Raw genomic sequence first — 22,026 nt, forward strand, 5'->3', positions numbered from 1 at the left:
ATATACCAAAAACTAAATATATTTTTCTAGAAAAAAAAAATACTAAAACTAAACATATATTTAAAAAAAAACTAAAACATAAGCAAACTAGAATTTGAATTTGACATTCTTGGTCACTTTCGGAAACATATGGTGGAATGTAATCTCTTTATCCTCATCTTTAGCTTTTTCCTAAAAAATAAAAGCATACAAAAGTGGGAAAGAGCCATAAAGCATGGGGAAGCTTTTTCCTAAGCACAAAAGCATCTAAAAAGTGGAAAATTCCTTTTTTATATGAGGAAACATTATTCACCCAAAAGATTTTTCCCAAATTGAACTAATGAGGAATTTTGGAAATCTTCATAGCCTCCACTTTCCTATATATTAGAGGCTTGGCCATTGAAAAAATGATGGGAATTTTGTATTGTCACGCTCTTGAGATCTGTCTTGAGAGGGAGAGTTTTGGAGCTATGAGTTGGGGGAGGTGATGTTGCAACTATATCTGATTGTTGTAACTTTCCTCCAACTCCTTTATTCATATAGATCAGTTGTTCTTCCTTCCATATGTTTCTATTCATTCTTTACTTCTTCTATTTAACTAATGTATGCATGGGTTTTTGGTTTATATTTATTTATTCAATAATATTTATATGTTTTTTATAGTTTTGATTATTAAGATATTATGTTGTGAAGGTTGCTTTATTCTCTCTCTTATGTGTAGGACCAAGCTTTGGAGCTAGCTAGGAGCGCTTCTTGGCTATACGAAAAACTCCAAGAAGACCTGCATGCGAGGACTCACAAGAATTCATTCTCTTTTTCTTAATCTATACTCTACATCTTGATCTACTAAGAATCCTAAGCCTTAGAACAACCTTTCTCTTAATTGGTTTGTCCTAGGTTTCTGAGATAAACTGAGAGGGTTTTGTTTTCATCTAACCATGCATTAAATCCTACAGCAAAATGATATTTAGAAAATTTAATATATTTCACTATGTAAATGAACTTAGTAAAATGAACCCATAGAGGTGGTCATAAATGGAAATAAAAGTAAAACACTAAACAAGAAGCCAAAAGTGGATTTAACCATGGATGAAAAATTGGGAGTAGAATTGGATGTTAAACTAGCCATCAAAACAATATGCAAACAATGACACAAAAAGGTTTTTAAAGTAAAATTAAAAAAGGGTGCAACACTAGACACAAAGAAGGGAACAAAATAGGGCATATGAAAGGATACCGAATTGGGTGCAAACAAGGATGCAAAAATGGACACCAAAATGAGGATGCAAAGAATGGTGTAAAATTAGGATGCAAAAAGGATGTAAGAAAAGACACAAAACAAGATGCAAAATGGGACTAAAAAATGGTGAAACCAAGGATGTCAAAGATGATGCATAACTAGATGAAAATTCCAACTAAAATCTAGGTGCAAATGAGATGCAAATGTGGACACAAAATGTGGCAGAAAAAAGGATGCAAATTTGGAAGCCAAAAAGGATGAAAAACTAGATACCAAAAAGGATGCAAATTTGGACATAAAAAATGGTGCAAAATTGGACACAAAAGAAGAAAAAATGGTGCAAAAATGGGCATAAAAATGGCTCAATTTTGGATGCAAATTGAGATGCAACATTGGATGTAAAATGATGCAACAAATCATTCAAAACTTGGTGTAAAAACAAATGCAAAAGTAGACAAAAAAATGGCTCAAAAGTGAACGTAACAATAGACACAAAATGGGATGCAAAGGTGGATGCAATATATGGTTCAACATAGGATGCAAATTTAGATGCTCAAAAGGATGAAAAATTGGATGCAAGAAATGGTGTTAAAAATGATGCTAAATTGGATGCAACAAATGATGCAAAATTAAATGCAAAATATGGTGCAAAATAGGATGCAAAAAAGGGAGATAAATAAAATGCAAAAGTGGATGCAAAAAATGGTGCAAAAATGCATGCGAAATTTGGCACTAAATCAGATTCAACATATGGTGCAAAATTGGATGGAAAAGATGGTGTAAAAAAAGGCAGAAAAATTGGCACAAAAATAGATGTAAAAATAAGTACAAAATTAGAAGCAAAAGATGGCATAAGACCAGATGCAAAAATTGGCACAAATTGGATGTAAAAAAAGGCGCTAAATAAGATGTCAAAGATGGTGTAAAAATCGATGCAAATTATGACACAAAAATAGAAGCAAAGAATTCCACAAAAGAGGAAGCAAAAAATGATGCAAAAATAGATGCAAAAAAAGGCACAAAACTAGAAGCAAAACCTGTTGTAAAACCAAATGAAAATCTTGGTGCAAAATATGATGCAGAAAATGATGGAAAATTTGGCGTAAAAAGGATGCAAAATTTGGTGCAAAAAAGGACGCTTTAAAAATTGTACAATAGAGCTAGATTTAGCGCCAGGTTGCTCATCCCAATTGAGAAAAAAATGCACTAGAATCTGGTGCTAAATCTGGCGCAAATTGTCTGTTTTGTTGTAGTGTTTGAACCATGACTTTTACATTGAAATGGCATTGATAGCCCCTCATTTTCGCAAATGAGGATCTTCGTTTCATTTCATTTTCTCCTCCTTTGTCCTTGGGGCCACATGAACAAGCATAGGTCCATAAAAATGTTTGAAACGTTAATCCATATGACAAATGATAAAGCATTGTTGATACCAACATCTAGAAGCAATGCATCTCTAAAAAACTTACACTTCATATCACATGGAAGCAGTAGGCCTTGAGCTTGGGCATTTATTTTGAACCCTGATGAAATAACATGGAGCTTATGGGTTCATTTCCTCTCCTATAATAAAGTCAAGAATTATATGTGAAGGGATTTTTGCAATCCAATCAATCCCCATGTTGTTTCCATGTACTTCGGACCATTCTAAATCCTTTCTAGAAAAAATTCTCTTTTTTTTAGGGTCTTGCACCAGAAGGGCAATGATAGTTTCCCATTTTCCTTGCTTTACCATTTTGTGACCCACGGAGTTGCTACAATGGTGACCCAACAAGTTGTTGCAACGGGGACCTAGAAAGTTGTTGCAATAGTGACCCAACAAGTTCCCATAATAGTGACAACATGAGTTGTCACAACGGTGAACTAGTGAGTTGTCACAATGGTGAACCAACAAGTTTCCACAACGGTCAATTAGCGAGTTGCTGCAACGTTGAACCTGTGAGTTGCTACAAAGGTGAACCAACGAGTTTCTACAAAGGTGAACCAGCAATTTGGTGCAACGGTGAGACAATGAGTTGCCGCAATTTTGAACTAGCTAGTTGTTGCAACGATGAAATAATTTGTTGTGTTATCACTCCTCTGGATCTCCAAGGCTGAGGAAGAGTCTAGCTGAGGTAACCACAAACGAATCTTTTAGCTTGGTAGCTAGCCCTACCAAGTCGGAGAAGGCTCTCTCCAAGGGATCACAGCTAAGAGGGCTGGGTAGATTAGGGTTTTAGGCTAGATGTAAAGTGCAGAGGTTTGTTTGATTTGATTTTGGTTGGGTTGTTGGAAGAGGAATAGGTCAGGGAAAATGAGGGTATGATTGCAGACATATGATGGAGCAAGGTAGCTAGGCACTCAAACACTTTAAGGTCATGAAGTGAGATGGATAAGACTTGTGAGGTGCTAGAAAGAGCAAGACAAGCATTTATTCTTCCTAAACTGAAGAAACTAGACAAACTATGTAGATTTCCCCAAAATAGAGCATATAAAATGTATTTTGCTTATCAACTTGAAAATCAACATATCATGGAAGTGAACTGCAATTTGGGAGTATAAAACATTCAAACATATGCAACATAAGAAGAAACTAAGTCAAAATTCCATACCACAGGTATTCCACCAAAATAGTTGCAACTCATTCATTAAATTATGCCAAACACTGATTACACTAGCGTCTCTGATCAATAGCCAAACATCCAACTAATTCCAACTTGTGAAATGACAAAGAAAATACATAATATAGGCCTCAAAACAACTCATCCTAGCCTCAGGGGTTGAATCCATGAGAGGAGGAGTAACTGCAAGAAAGGCTGAACTGATAGCTAGAGTATAGGGTGGTCAAAGTGACTCATCCCTAACTTAAGTAAATTGATTCATTACATGCCATGTAGGCCATTTAACTAATGTATTTACCCTAGATAATAGTAAAAAACATAATAATTACATCATCCTAATCAATTACATGAGTAAAACATCAATTCCCCTAGGTGAAAGTCAATTTAGAGTGAAACAATGAAAATTGCAGAAGAATGTCAAACGCACCCTTGAACTGTCAAATGCACCCTTTCGCGCCCCTCAAGTTTAGGGATGCTTTTGGGTGCCTTCCCGGTGTCCAAATTTTCTCCAAGATAGCTCGTTGGAAAGCCCTTCGAGTATACTTTCTAGATATGCATTAATTTTTTAATTTGGAGGTCATTTGCCCTACCAAAATTCCAATCTCCCAAGACTGGTAAACATGCAACGACCAAGCCAAAAAGGAGGCAGAAAGGTAGTTTTTTTATGGTTTTATACCCTTTTGGCTGACTAGTTTTCCACCAAATGCTTAAAAAATGCATAGGATGCATGTCCTCATCACTCTGAATCCAAAAATGCTGACCATTTGCTAATTGGATGCCCCAAAAAAGAGCGCAGCGCCCAAGGTGCTGCGCATTTGACCGTTTCACTGTGCTTGTTCTACATAATTTTATTTCGTACGACCAGACTTTCTCTGGTTTAAGGTGCATGTTGTAATAAAAAGGATCCATCTGGCTTCCTGCTCATCTTGAGATCCAATAACTTGAAGAATTTCCAGAAGGAAGTCCTTTGTTATAATTACCATAAGGGTTCAACAGAGAACTCCCTCTGAGACTGATAAGATACAACATTCTTCAATTTGTAACCATGAGTCTTACTCATATTCTTCAAGACCCGAAGGTAGCTTCACAGTATGTGCTTATTAATTATAAACATCAACAATTCATAAGGATCTTGTCATCCCTTTGAAGCCTCTTCATCAATCAGGGAGGCTTAAAATACATCCTTCTCAATGAAAATTTGAATGAGTTCATCTCTCTGGTGTACTTGTTGTTCCAGTCAATGTAGGATCACTGTATACACTATCTCAGTTCATCTTCTAATGGTAACATATTGATCCAGGCAACCATCTAGGCCATACTATAACTTCTGAGCACGTTAATGACTATAAGTTTTTACCGTAAGAATGGCCTGTAATTCTACATACTGCATTAATATAGACATCTTCAGTCCTTGCAACAATCACATTCTTCTTTTCCATGTTAGACAATCCAGTCATACAGAGGTTCATATAACAACACTAGTTACATAGTATGCTTATACTTCTGAGATTTCAGTATAGAGGATTATAAGAAGTAGTACTTGGACTATTTAGAGACTGCGACATATCATTACCATAGTAGTATAACATAACAATATTCCGAGTTGTGTTAAGACAGTACCATGATGGTGATCCAAACTATACTCCTAATTTAGATTAATAAGGTTTAGTTATGTGCCATGATTAGATTCCAAATTGTGCTATTATAAGGTTCTGAACTACCTGCAATGAACCATAGAAATCACCAAAAGGGTATCACAGGGATGACTGAGCTTGAGTGTCATGATAATCCTCTAAGAGATCCAAACTTATCTTGTCAATGCAAGACATATCATTGTAGTGTATGGAATTACAAACTTTGCATCTTCTAATAATTTCTTTTTACATTCACACAGGTTGGCCATACCATATAATATGCTACACATAAAGAACTGTCCTTGAAGGGTTCTTAAAGGATTTCTTTATAACTGCATACAATTTGTATATCATTGACACAATCGTCTAATGTATTTTCATTTTTCAAGTATTTGAAACAAACCTTTGGTATATGAGAATATTATGATGCAATTCTTCATACTTATGACATAGCTTCTCTTATGATGATAAGAGATCATCTAAGAATACTTCAAACAAGATTGTAGTGATGATGCATATCTCTCATTCGAATGATTCGAGAAGTCATCGATATTTAAACTTAATTCTCACATTATAGTATGTTATGCATGGAAACCTTTATCAAGCTAGGAACCAAACAATATGTCAAGTTGAAAGCTCTTCAATTTTTTCACCTCTTTATTTCAAATGCCACTTAAGGTTTATGAAAGAGGGTCTTAACCAATCTTATTTGAGCAACCTGATTTCAAAAGACATATGCTTGAATCATAGACTTTCAATTATGCTTTATTCCCTTTTGACATATATAGTCTTCAAGGGCGTTTAAACAAATATTACTATTAGCATATACATACTTTATATTTCTGTAATTAGACATATTTACGAGGAATGCCCACCATAATTTATGGAATTATTTGCATTCTCTAGGTAGGAGTACAAATTAAATATGTTTTACATAAAGATTGTAACAACCCCAAAAATTTAACACTATGTCGACGCCTTTCTCTACCAAAGCTCTGATACCATGTTAATTTTTATGGTATGTTCCATGCTTGCAACAACTACTTCAATGTCTTATCATCATTGACATTAATTGTAGATAGAACATCAACAATATGTACAAGAAGATATGAGATGATTTGATTACAACTGAGGGTCCCAATTATATACCTTGGTAGATACCCATTCACAAATGGTCATGTCCTTGGAGACATGACTCTTCAAGGCTAATTATTAGTTAATTTTTCATTATTTATGATTGTTATTATTTATAGTGTTTTATATTATTTTTATATATTTTTTATTCATAGCAGGCTTCTAGGAAGGGGAATTAGCCCCTAGTTGCACAGTTTAACAAATCTCTATTTATTTCCATGAATTAGATGGATTCTTGTACTAGAAGTGTTCTTACGGGCAATGGAATCTCAGGTTTCATATGGAATAAATTCAGTAGAACTCCGTATGGAATAAATTCAATAGAACTTCGGGAATAAAATTGGGTTTCTAAAAGGTCCAATCTCTATATTTATTACGTGAGGGGTATAGTATGAATAGTATTGTTTGCATTCCCCACAGACGAATATTCAAACGTGTCAGGGCAAAAAATACTTACAAAAATTGCAACAACGCAAACAACAAAGAGCGATGCAAATTACTGTTGCACTTCATTTTGGGTGACGCTGACCTTTGCTCATCTGGTTACAAGCGTGTCGGGTTACAATTTCTCTAAAATTAGACTTTGTCTCTGGGTGCAAGAGATTTCAGAAATGTACAGGTGACTGGAGAACTTGGATTTCAGAATAGAGAACGCGGCAAGCTGAAGCAGACTCATCATGAATTTAGATGGGGGTGGTAGGAAAAATGTCCTATCAAATGGAGCCTGCAAATGGTAATCGAGATGAAGACAGAGAAGGGTATTCGAGACAGAGACGAAAAAGGTGGGAAGATGGAGACAGAGAGGGATGGGGCCCACGGCGAGTCGACAGGGGTCGGTCAGAGTAGTCTCGTCGGCAACAAGTCGACGCAAAACCCAAAGGGTAAATCGTCGACTCATTAGACTACTCCAATATTGACAAGTAATGTTGGTGTGATGACAACTATGGCCGAATATCTTTTACATGGGAATTCAGGCTTTCATTGAAAACAAAAGAGTAGGAATTAATGGAGTCCTGTCAGTTTTCTGACAATGGTTGTGAAAGTTGATATTGTTAAACGAATATTGACTTAGGTTTTTTCCGGCCAATGACAAACATTATAAAATTGCAAATCAGTTTGGAATTTCACTTTTATGGAAATTAAATTTGTGAACTATTTTTTATTTTTTTATTTTATGGTTAGTTTTTTAATATTATAATATTAATAATATAAATTTAAAATTATTGTTAAGTATTTTGTTTGCAAGAAGTATTTTTTGACTTATGATAAATTAGTGTATGAGTTTTTTTTTTAAATGAAAAAACAAACAAACTTACTAAAAAAAAAAAAAAATCAATAAAAAAATTATAAATTTCTCTATTCAATTAATATATTTACTAATTATTTTAAGAAATAAAATATTATTATTACATTGTAGGAGTGGTCTATATTGGAATTGGGTTTGAGGAATTTTGTTTTTTATATAAATAGGTGAACAAGATTTGAAAAATAATTGAAGGTTTTTCAGTTTCAAATTAAAAATAACATATTTAATTTAAAAATCATTTATTTCATGTTCTTGTATATTTAATCTCACACCATGTGTACACCTAGGCTTATGCTTCCCACCCATCAGAGTTTAGTCTACGTGAGAAACGGTCACATGGGTTCACGTTGTTTTGCTTCCCACCAATAAGAATTTAGTCTGTTTCACATGGAGCATTAGAGAAAGGGTTTTTGGAGGTCGTGCATGTGACCATGTGGGCTAGCGTGTTATGCCCATCGTATATGCCACCTACTTTGCTGGAAGCCTATAGCCATTAACCTACAGTGGTATTTTATTTTTAATTGTTGCAAGAAAGCGTTGTTGGTCGTTAGGGAAAATATTTTGGTCTGAAATTTTACACATTGTTTTTATTTTAATTCTGAACTATAATATCAAAAAGAGACTTGTTCCAAAGTGTTGTTTACTTTGTGTATGAAAATGGATCGTTATAGTCGTTATAGTCGTATCTTGATTGAAGGTGTTTTAGATTATATATGGCATAGTCTAATTTACAGATGAAATGATTTTTTAATGATATTTTTTCTAGTTAGTTTGAACTAAAATCTAGTATAAATTTTTAAAAACTTGAGTTTAAGTTGTAAAATCTGTATAATTCGTGTGTCTTAGGGGTTTTTCAGGGTTTTGAATCCATTTATACATTCAAAAATGTACTTTAGACAACAAAAGATTTTGTTTTTCCTAAAATTGTTTTGTTGAATCCTCATAACACTATGCATTATATATTAGTGTTTGTAGTTGTAGTGTGAGACAACTAAGTAATTGGTAGCTTGGTTTGTGCTTAAAGTTGGATAAAAAATTGAGACTTAAGTTTCATACATTAAAAATTTGAAAACTATATATATATAGTTACCGAGGCTACTAATTCGCCCATAAAATAGTGGAAATTCTGGTATGATTTTTGCTAAAATCTAACCGAAATTTTCGGAAATCTAGATTACAACTGTCAAACTTCAGCATTTTGGTGCCTGGGAGATTTTTTATGGTTCTGAATCTATTTCCAACATAAAAAACAATTCAAACACTCCTATTCCATTTCCACCATAAAAAACAATTCAAACGCTCTTATAATCAAATTTAAAAAAAAAAAAAAAAAAAATCGCTAAATTCCAACAACAACAAAAAATTCCGGACAAATTTATAACCTCAATAAACAAAACTTATATATATGAATTAACCATATTAATTTATTAATGTAATAGTACTAATAAAATAAAAACAATTTACTTTAATCTAAAAACTATAATAATCCAAACTACCTAATCATTTTAACAACATTACCCTACGCTTTGATCCTCTACCTTCCTCAATATTTCATATTAATAGATATCTTCGATTATGACTTTTAATTTCAACAAAAATATCTAAAACACATCTTGTGGGACATCAAATTCCAGGCGAAGACGAAAAAATCTAAAAAAAATAGTTATTTGTTTTTAACGGTTGGTGAGACGTCTGTCCTCCTCTATTTGCTTCTTTGAAAGACCCTGATCCGCTGGATTGCCGATTTGTAGGATTATCGATCTTGCGTGAAGTCCAACATGCGGGACCTCCAACCGCTGATAAGCCGATAGACTGTGCCCGGGACCCTCCGATTTGCGATGTGTGATATCGGTGATCGGCCGATCGCAGATTTCATTGTTTTCCCCTGCCGTTGCTTCAGAAAAGCCCCGATTGTGATTTGCAACCCTTAGCCATTTTTTCTTTGTTTTCTAGCTTTCCCAGGGTATCTTCAATCTTCACTAACTTCTGATCCAATAGTCCACTTTTGGACTTCCACCTATCGTTGGAAAGCTTATTCTGAGCACTATCCATTAGAGAGAGTATGATTTAGCTTTGAGAGCATATGTGGCTTGGAATATGGCTGCAAACTTCTCTGTTCTTTGGTACTCTTTTTACAACTAGAACTTTGTTTTCAGAAGGTGACAACATGATCTCAGGATCTTTATCTTTCTTTCAGTAAGATTTTCTACCTCTTTCTTAAATTCTTGAAATTTTGTGAAAACTTCATCATTTGTCTTCAGTAGATAAACCCAAGTTTTTCTTGAATGATCATTGATTAATGTAACATAGTTTAGATCACCTCCAAGAGATTTGGACATAGGCCCACATACATCAGAGTGAATGAGATCCAGAATCTCTTGGGCTCTAGATGTGCTGTTAGCAAATGGTTTCTTTGTACTCTTTCCCAGGGCACAACCTTTGCAGACTCCTTCATGTTCTTCTTTCATATTTGGAATTCCATTTACAATGGAATTTAGGGTTTGTAGACTTTTTTAATAAAGATGGCCCAATATTCTATGCCATAATTCACATGGGCTTATCTCAATGTGGACAAGTGATTGATTTTGAGGAGATGCGAGTCTGTATAGTCTGCCTTCTCTAACTCCACTGACTCTAGATTTTTCAATGCTTAAATATTTGGCCCAAACTACTGCTTTACCATCAATAAAAGCAACTCTACCCCCCTTTTCTTCTAGAGATGAAACTGAAATTAGATTTTTGTACAAACCTGGAACATATAATATGTTGTTGAGATGAATGTTACCTCCACCTTCCAACATAATTGATGTTGATCCAATTCCTTTCACGAGAAAGCTTTTGTTGTCACCTAGCTCCACTGAGTATGAAGATTTTCGTTTAGACAAGGTCTTGAGGTTCTTGTGATATCCGGTCATATGTCTTGAAGCTCCACTGTCTATTACCCATATGTTTTCATCTTGGAATGTTTCAGATAGAGCTTAAAACAATCCTTCTTTTCTTGAATCTTTTGGATCTTGGGAAGAGAATAATTTACTCCATACTGTTTTGAAGTATTGCTTGATTAGTCTAGCTAAATATGAGCACTTCTTTACCAACTTTTCCATGATATAGTTGATCTCCTTCCTGCCCTCTTTGAACCATAGCTCTGATACCATGTTGAAGAATCTAGGGAAAATTATGACTTAGATATTTGTCTTTAACTTATTGATAACGTTTGTATTGTCTTTCTTATTTAATATGCTTATCTTCGTTATGTTAGTGCTTTCATCAAACAATTATCAAAACAAAAGATCAATAGTAGAACAAGTGCATAGTATGTTGGATCCAAGCCAGGGAAAAACCTCTCCTCTTGAGAGTAAAACCATTGAATCTCTTCTTATAGATGTTTAGTAGATGAATACCAAGACCCTTGACAAAACTTTTGACTAAGGATTATCTTCAATACGCTTGTCACTATCCCTTGCACTATACAGTCTTTGTTTCACAGTCTTTTTGTCTTCATGACATTGTACTCTTTTTTATTTCGGCCTCCTTATACATTCACATTTTTATCACCATCCACTACTTCTTAGCTAGATCATCTGAACTTTACTAAAAGGCAGACATTATCATGAGACAGACTTGTATCTGGATTTCACCAAGTCATTGTAGTTCTGTGCAGACTTCTCCGAGAGAATATGTATGCCTCACCGAGAGATTGTGGATGCCTAACCGAGAGACTTTAGTTCTGTGTAGACTTCATCGAGAGAATATATATATCTCACCGATAAACTTTGGATGCCTAACTGAGGGACTATATTTTTGTATAGACTTCACCGAGAGACAGTGAATTCTTCTTCACCAAGAGACTGGGGTTCTGTGTATACTTCACCAAGAAACAGTCTATGCTTCTTCACCAAGAGATTGTGGTTCTGTGTACTTCACCTTCGCTTTTCCTCTTCCAAAATCATCCGAAATGCTATTCTTGAAATGTCACTCCATGCGTTATTGTAACATACCTCGATAACCACACATGTAAAAGCAGGGAGTTAGAATTTTTATACAAATTACCACAAGTAATTATCCAATTCACAACTCCACATTCCTTGTTAACCATTAGATATAATGTTCATTAGTACATAAGGTGAATTGCAATAGAGAACAGTAAGTTTCATAACCATTGACAACCACTACTGTAGTGTAATAACATAAACTGTCTCATGAACCTTGCATCCATTTCATGATTTCCTTAACTATATTAATTAATTATTTACATAGACATTATGATTATCACATCAAATAAAGAATCATCATCATCAAGGATTCAACATCATCAAACTAACACAATAAGCAATCACATCATTGAACACGGATATACCCTGGAAACCCCGTAGGGTGAAAACCAACAAACGTTTAATCTTATTATTAAACGCTCGTGAGGGTTTTCACCCCTCACTCAATGGCTTATAAGGGATTCCATCCCTTAACCATTGTTATAAAATGTTACAATGAATTATCATTAAGTTGTCACATAACTAGCTAAAAGCTAATACATTTTCAAATGAAACCTTTTACTTATATACCGCCACTTGCAACATTCCTTGTGGCATGATTGTTCTAGCAATGTACGATCCCGCAACTCGTACCCATCTGCATGGACCATTAATCCTTTTCCTGCCACAACGTTAAATATAATCTATGCCTTGCGCAAGTAATCCAACTTTACCTGCCCATGTTATCATTATCAACATTGACATCATGATTACATTTATAAATAATCATATTAACTAGTGTTTCCCTTTGCATAATCACATATTCTTAGAGGACAAAACACTAAGGCATTCCTTTGAAGGGACCAGCTAAAACATCAGTTAAAAACTTCTTACAAGAAAATTTACATAAACTTTATCAAAAGATCTAATCATTTAGCTATTACTTTTGATGCATGCAAATATATAAAACAATCTCACACAACCTGTAGTCTTTTCCCGCATGTGAATATAATCCTTTCTAATGAAAGCTAACATAAATCTCGTGTGCATACCCATCTCATTCAACAAGAAACTAAGATAATAGTTATGTTAGCATAAAAGTAATCACATATCGTTTCTTGAAGAAAATGACTCAATAGTTCTTCAATCCATACAAAGAATATATCTCTATAACACATTGACTATACTTTGTGCATCCAATAGCTTATCATAATAGCCCCTCTACTCCCTTCTCTGGAATTCTACCATCATTTCATGTACAGTTACATACTTCTTCATTAAAGGAGGTCATTATAACCCCATTTCTCTATCTTCCTATTTCTCATGCTTCCCTTTCAAGAAATTATTATAGATACCTATCTTTATGCTTAAAAATCGAGAAACCATGTCCAACTTATCTAGCAAGACAATCTTTTCTAGGGATTATTATTCCCAAGCAAGTTAACATAATCGCTTCCTTTACGTACACTGAAAATCATATTTCCAAGGTCACAAAGGCTGCCCTTTTTATATGCAACATGTGTTTTTCCTAACACAATTATTTTTACTTCATTGCACATACTCTTTTCAGGAAACAAGTGTGGATTCTAGTTCTTGTATGAACACTATTCATATGTGTCTTTTTAGGGAAAGAATCTTTATTTTTGGTTTTCAAGAGAGCTCTCAAAAAAGTTTTGATTTTCATACATGAAGTATGCATACTTTTCCTAAAAAGAATCTACATTTACGTGTTTATAAAACATATGCTTTCTTCAAGAAAGTTGGTAATGATTATCTATGTGCCTTGAAGCACATCATTAGCAATTTCTATCATGCATGCAGTGCGTAATTATTTTCAAGAAACTTCGAAACTAGCTAGTATCCCAAAGCATTTAGCATATATCCCTTTTCAAGAAAATAGCATATATCCCTTTTCAAGAAGCTTCTATTAAATAAAAATACATATTTTAATTCAAGAAAACTTGGCCACTTTTCACACTATTTCCTTAGGATGTTTATATGCCTCACCATCTTTTCTCAAGAAGATATGTTGGCTATATTTTGGCTATTTAGCAAGGATTTTATTCCAAGAAAATGACAAGTGACCCAACATTTCACACACAAGACTCATATGTAGTCTTTCTAAGAGGAACTACATATTTTCTTTATAAGAAAAACTACATATTTTCTTAGCTTTTAAGTCCACTCATTTTTCACATTCCTTTTTGCATACTATTATGCATATATTATCTATATTTGGTAAGAAATCCTTCAAGAAGATACCCAAATAAAACATACATATATTTTTCTTCAAGAAAGTGAGCAAGTTACTTATCTTTTCCATGGCAGCACCTTCAACATGGAGAAAGAACTTTCCTTCAATAATATTGTGTGAAAAGTTCGATCCTTGCACTGCAAAACACTTCCGATGATACTAGATCTCATCAAGGACAACAGAGTTTCACTGCCTTTGGACATATAAGATGCCAACAAGAATAGCAGGTATCCTTAGACGGCCATCAAGAACAAAATCCCAAAGGCAGTAGCAGTGCAGTGCATAAATCCATAAACCTCCTCGCAAGAACTGCTCTGTCTTAAGATCAAATCCTGCTCCCGGCCAATTCTCTGCACTGGGCTTCATAATAAATCCGGAAGAAGGAACGGCACCGTTAGCCCCACCTGACTCTGGGTTCACCCTGCGGCCGATATCTGTCAGAAATCTCCCTTGTCCGGCACTGAGAACGCACCAGGGACATTGCAGACAGAGGGAGAATGACCACTGGCGGAAGAATAATCAAAATTCTCTCCCCCCGCCTTCCTTTCTTGATTTCATCCTTATTCAGAATTAGCGGGAATCAAGAATCAGTTTTTGAACTGATTCGTAACTCTTTTTAAAAATTACTATTTACTCAACTATTTAATTTACGTTGAGTTATTTAGGGATGTTACATACTCCCCCCCTTAACAGGAACACCGTCCTCGGTGTTCATTTCTTGTTGAAACTTTAGATTTTACTCATGGTATAACCATCTAAACCACACAAAAAGTGATCCTTCCTCTTTAAAATCAGAGATTTCATTCCAAGAAATAAAAATAAACAAAAATTGTAATGTCATAACATAAGAAAAATCAATAGTCATAAGCATTTATAACTGCAAAAATATGCAAGTTCTAATTTCCTTCACTTGGCCCTTATTCAAATTCATAATATACAAAGACAAATCTTTATATCAACTTACGATTACTTACCAATTACTCTTGAAAATCATGAGCACTTTCAAGTAAGCATTTTAATAGTGGTTGGACAATCCATCAACCCTCCATGGTAAGTAATCTTGTAATGTATGACTAACAAATTCAATCGCATTACTCACAATACTTTGAGTCAAATGAAATACTTTTAACTATCAATCATTGTGCAATGTTAGATGATATTTATATCACAGTACTTTTACAAGTACTTAAAGAGCACTAACACTAATCATCAACATGATAAATCACTGCTTCACATGCATACTGAATTAATTCCCACTAAAGACATTCACAGAGTACTTCTAAAAGTACCAAAAGAGCACCTAGCTCTCTAATCATCAAAACAGTCAATCACTGCACCAAGTAAAAATTGTCTTAGCCCCTACTAAGACTTTCACAAGATTAGTAATACAATAAAGGAATTAAAATTTCCAATAACTCCTTATCGAGCACTAAGCTCATTTCCTGTTAAATGTGCATAACATATTTTACACAACTATATATAGAATTCATTTTTAACATAACATATAGTTGATTAGTTAATTACTTTAGCTATGAGAACCACAATAGGTTAAAGAATTCCCAACCCATGGGAACTGGTTTCCACAACTAGATTGAGTCATTTTCACATCTAGATAGTTTATTTGATAGAGACCTTACCAGGTCTAACATGGAATTCCACTGGCCAACAAGGTCAAGAATTCCAATGACCACATAGGGTCCAATATAGGATTCCTCTTGGCAGCGTCCTGCCTATTCCTCTGACAGCGTCCCGTCTAAGAGGAATTTTGGGCCTCCTCCAACAGGCTTCAAATCAACAAAGTTGCCTCAGGCTTTTTACCCTCTTCACCATCTTGGCAAACTCTTTTCTCTTATTGAGATAATTGATCTCTAGGGAGAGGAAATCCGGGCAAACAAGTACCATCAACCCCTCTGGGCAGGTAACTGCCATCAACCCAAGGCATTTAATCCGGGAAGACAAGTACCATCAACCCCTCCGGGCAGGTAACTGCCATCAACCCAAGGCATTAAATCCGGGCAGACAAATACCATCAACCCCTCTGGGCAGGTAACTGCCATCAACCCAAGGCATTAAATCTAGGCAGACAAGTACCATCAACCCCTCCGGGCAGGTAACTGCCATCAACCCAAGGCATTCTAGCCTTTCCCAACTATCTGCAACTCTTTGGCATGTTAAATTTCTCTTTTATTACTCTTTCCCAAAGTAATTTACATAATGAACCATATGAACATTATCATTAACAAAATAAACATGCATGTACACCATGCATTTACACTTAACCATCATCATGGGTCCACAACATCTAGATTGATGGGAAACATATCTATCATACATATTATATGCATTCTGATTTTCCAAATAACATAATCATGCATATCATATAACATTATAATTTCTCATTTATGATTGCAATTCACATTGCAGCAATTTATGTGACAAGTTTTCTTGTTGCCATTAAGCTACCACTACTTAATCCCATCAGCAACGTTAGTTATAAATATGCATCAGTTAACAAGTATTCAATTTCCAAAAAAATTCATGCATACAATATTGTCATGTATAAAAGCATATGCAAATATTCATTAATGTATAAATGTCAACAATAGTTGAGTTAACAATCTAAACATTTCCAATTTCCCATAGTTTATTGTCTTAATCCACACCGTCATTAATGGAGTATTATCTTATGTTTACAATGGCCAGCATTGGCCATGCATCATTAATATAATTAAGCATAATCAAGGTGTTCTGACCAACCCTTGGTTCAACATGCATAACTAACTAATTAAACTACCCTTATCGGAAGCAATTCCTCTACTTATGCAATTAGAAGCATGATACCCTAAGTGTCACACAAGCACCAAAATTACCATTTGAAGTTAGATGCAACAACTATCTTAACACTACTATGTGACCATTTCAGAATAATGACTTCAAGGAGACATTACGAAAATCATTAACATCAACACACTTTAGTTATCATTTTCCAACTCCTTAAGCATGGTCAAAGGAATACTCACATGCACATCAAGCACTATCTGGTTATAACCAGACTTAGCGTCTTCTGCAAGATTCTGGCACTCAAAGCCTGCGCTATTCTGGTCATCACCAAACTTAGCGATTCTTTTTCCCTTCTCTGTCTATCCCTACAACACGGTTTCTTCCTTCTCCTTGCTTCCTTTTCCTTTGGACGAATCTACAGTTGGGCAAGGTAGTTAGGGTTTACTGACAATTACATTAACATAGGTAGTCTATTTATGAATGATTGTCACATGTAATTCTACCATGAATGGGTCTTAGAAATGTTACCCACTGCACACGCTTCTACAAGTAACTTCACACTGGAATGCAACATGCATAAGAAATCCGTCATTCCCATAGTAGAGATAAATTCAACCATCATTAAATAGAGGCTCAAATGATTTTTATCTCACAACAAGTATGATTAACATAAACACATACCATGCTAATGAATTTCAAAGAATTAGGGGGAAACATCATTAAGTCTATTAAGACATAAGCATATACTATTCATCAAGCATTCTCATGGTGAATAAAATTAAGAACTCTTCTCGTAAACAACTGGAACTATAGCACAGAGAGAGTAAGAATCATCATACACACATTCCACGCATGTGACACCAATCAAACCATCACTTGTTTATGAATTGTAATAATCTTAAACCCAATGCAATTAATGCATATAAATTCTATTGGTTAGTCATACAACACTAACCAATCTCAACTACCGGTCATCTTCATGCATCCATGACAAGACTTAATCAAAAATTAGTTATTATAGTCAAGTCCCATTACTCGACTCCTTGTTTATTTTCAAGTTTAAAGGGGTTTTTACAATGTCTTTTTAAAACACTATATCGTCAAATCCAAGGACATCCCCGTATTTTACATTCATGCATTCACTCATTAAAATTAGTTCATTGTAACTTCAATCATGTTCATTAAATGCATCAATATTATTGTCATATTTGCAAAGCAAGAGTTGGTAGTTGATTATCACTTTCCTTAATGAGTGTTCAATATTGTTCTTAAGTGTAATGAGTGTTCAATATTGTTCATAAGTGTGACATGAGTTTTATTGTCTTTTATCCTCATTAAGAATCCAATGTCGTGAACATAGTTATGCAACAAACTTTATTACTTACTACACAAAGCAGTTATAAACATGAATCACACATATCATGCCGAAAGTAGTGTACCACATAATTCAATATGTGAATAGTTAAACTTATACCTGAGTTAATGCCCACTGGTAGCATACCTCACTTTCTTTTCCGCTTACCAATTCCCAAAGGTGCTAGTGCTGCAACCTTTAGCTCTGATACCACTTGTAACATACCTCGGTAACCACACATGTAAAAGCAGGGAGTTAGAATTTTTATACAAATTACCACAAGTAATTATCCAATTCACAACTCCACGTTCCTTGTTAACCATTAGATATAATGTTCATTAGTACATAAGGTGAATTGCAATAGAGAACAATAAGTTTCATAACCATTGACAACCACTACTGTAGTGTAATAACATAAACTGTCTCATGAACCTTGCATCCATTTCATGATTTCCTTAACCATATTAATTAATCATTTACATGGACATTATGATTATCACATCAAATAAAGAATCATCATCATCAAGGATTCAACATCATCAAACTAACACAATAAGCAATCACATCATCGAACACGGATATACCCTGGAAACCCTGTAGGGTGAAAACCAGCAAACGTTTAATCTTATTATTAAACGCTCGTGAGGGTTTTCACCCCTCACTCAATGGCTTATAAGGGATTCCATCCCTTAACCATTGTTATAAAATGTTACAATGAATTATTATTAAGTTGTCACATAACTAGCTAAAAGCTAATACATTTTCAAATGAAACCTTTTACCTACATACCGCCACATGCAACATTCCTTGTGGCAAGATTGTTCTAGCAATGTACGATCCCACAACTCGTACCCATCTGCATGGACCATTAATCCTTTTCCTACCACAACATTAAATATAATCTATGCCTTGCGCAAGTGATCCAACTTTACCTGCCCATGTTATCATTATCAACATTGACATCATGATTAAATTTATAAATAATCATATTAACTAGTGTTTCCCTTCGCATAAGCACATATTCTTAGAGGACAAAACACTAAGGCATTCCTTTGAAGGGACTAACTAAAACATCAGTTAAAATCTTCTTACAAGAAAATTTACATAAACTTTATCAAAAGATCTAATCCTTTAGCTATTACTTTTGATGCATGCAAATATATAAAACAATCTCACACAACCTGTAGTCTTTTCCCGCATGTGAATATATATCCTTTCTAATGAAAGCTAACATAAATATCGTGTGCATACCCATCTCATTTAACAAGAAACTAAGATAATAGTTATGTTAGCATAAAAGCAATCACATATCATTTCTTGAAGAAAATGACACAATAGTTCTTCAATCCATACAAAGAATATATCTCTATAACACATTGACTATACTTTGTGCATCCAATAGCTTATCATAATAGCCCCTCTATTCGCTTCTCTGGAATTCTACCATCATTTCATGTAAACAGTTACATACTTCTTCATTAAAGGAGGTCATTATAACCCCATTTCTCTATCTTCCTATTTCTCATGCTTCCCTTTCAAGAAATTATTATAGATACCTATCTTTATGCTTAAAAATCGAGAAACCATATCCAACTTATCTAGCAAGACAATCTTTTCTAGAGATTATTATTCCCAAGCAAGTTAACATAATTGCTTCCTTTACGTACACTGAAAATCATATTTCCAAGGTCACAAAGGCTACCCTTTGTATATGCAACATGTGTTTTTCCTAACACAATTATTTTTACTTCATTGCACATACTCTTTTCAGGGAACAAGTGTGGATTCTGGTTCTTGTATGAACACTATTCATATGTGTCTTTTTAAGGAAAGAATCTTTATTTTTGGTTTTCAAGAGAGCTCTCAAAAAAGTTTTCATTTTCATACATGAAGTATGCATACTTTTCCTAAAAAGAATCTACATTTACGTGTTTATAAAACATATGCTTTCTTCAAGAAAGTTGGTAATGATTATCTATGTGCCTTGAAGCACATCATTAGCAATTTCTATCATGCATGCAGTGCATAATTATTTTCAAGAAACTTCGAAACTAGCTAGTATCCCAAAGCATTTAGCATATATCCCTTTTCAAGAAAATAGCATATATCCCTTTTCAAGAAGCTTTTATTAAATAAAAATACATATTTTAATTCAAGAAAACTTGGCCATTTTTCACACTATGTCCTTAGGATGTTTATATGCCTCACCATCTTTTCTCAAGAAGATATGTTGGCTATATTTTGGCTATTTAGCAAGGATTTTATTCCAAGAAAATGACAAGTGACCCAGCATTTCACACACAAGACTCACATGTAGTCTTTCTAAGAGGAACTACATATTTTCTTTATAAGAAAAACTACATATTTTCTTAGCTTTTAAGTCCACTCATTTTTCACATTCCTTTTTGCATACTATTATGCATATATTATCTATATTTGGTAAGAAATCCTTCAAGAAGATACCCAAATAAAACATACATATATTTTTCTTCAAGAAAGTGAGCAAGTTACTTATCTTTTCCATGGCAGCACCTTCAACATGGAGAAAGAACTTTCCTTCAATAATATTGTGTGAAAAGTTCGATCCTTGCACTGCAAAACACTTTCGATGATACTAGATCTCATCAAGGACAACAGAGTTTCACTGCCTTTGGACATATAAGATGCCAACAAGAATAGCAGGTATCCTTAGACGGCCATCAAGAACAAAATCCCAAAGGCAGTAGCAGTGCAGTGCATAAATCCATAAACCTCCTCGCAAGAACTGCTCTGTCTTAAGATCAAATCCTGCTCCCGGCCAATTCTCTGCACTGGGCTTCATAATAAATCCGGAAGAAGGAACGGCACCGTTAGCCCCACCTGACTCCGGGTTCGCCCTGCGGCCGATATCCGTCAGAAATCTCCCTTGTCCGGCACTGAGAACGCACCAGGGACATTGCAGCCAAAGGGAGAATGACCACCGGCGGAAGAATAATCAAAATTCTCTCCCCCCACCTTCCTTTCTTGATTTCATCCTTATTCCGAATTAGCGGGAATCAAGAATCAGTTTTTGAACTGATTCGTAACTCTTTTTAAAAATTACTATTTACTCAACTGTTTAATTTACGCTGAGTTATTTATGGATGTTACAGTTATACATATAGGTCATTGCTGACATCCATTAGGCTGACATGAGATCCATAAGTCAGGCCGACTGATCAAGGAGATCATTGTGTTTTTCATTTAGTCGACTTGCAAGGGATAGTGACACTAGGTTTATTGAAGCGTAAATGCTTTGACATGACTGTAATAATACTTATGTTTAAGACACAAAATCCTAAAGACATCAAGAAGATGTGTTTGTTCTATGGTAAATACATCTTTCTCATGAAACCCATGATGCAAGGAACAATAAATGTCTCTTGTCATAATATTATATTTTACATGTCATAATGAAAATCGAACCTAGTTACGTTTTCTTCAACACAGTCCTCACTTTAACGCTTATCCAAATGATTATTATTATTATGGCACAATTACTTTAATATGTAATCTATCAATCCCTACAATGAAATTGATTATCTTTCATATATATACCATATGTTGATGGAAGCCCTCGAAACCCTAGGGCCTCAGGCACAAAACCATACGACATTACCAGTACGTAAGAATTTTATTTATTCTATACAACTAGGGGAAAATACTATTTCCTTTATAACTCTAGTTCATTTGAACGTATTTAAACATGTCTATTAAATGATGAATTTCATTATATCTCACAATTTTGATGTTAA

The sequence above is a fragment of the Pinus tabuliformis genome, chromosome J (genome assembly GCF_031772625.1).
Source record: "Pinus tabuliformis cultivar Carrire ecotype Pingquan chromosome J, CPIR1, whole genome shotgun sequence".
NCBI lineage: Eukaryota > Viridiplantae > Streptophyta > Pinopsida > Pinales > Pinaceae > Pinus > Pinus tabuliformis.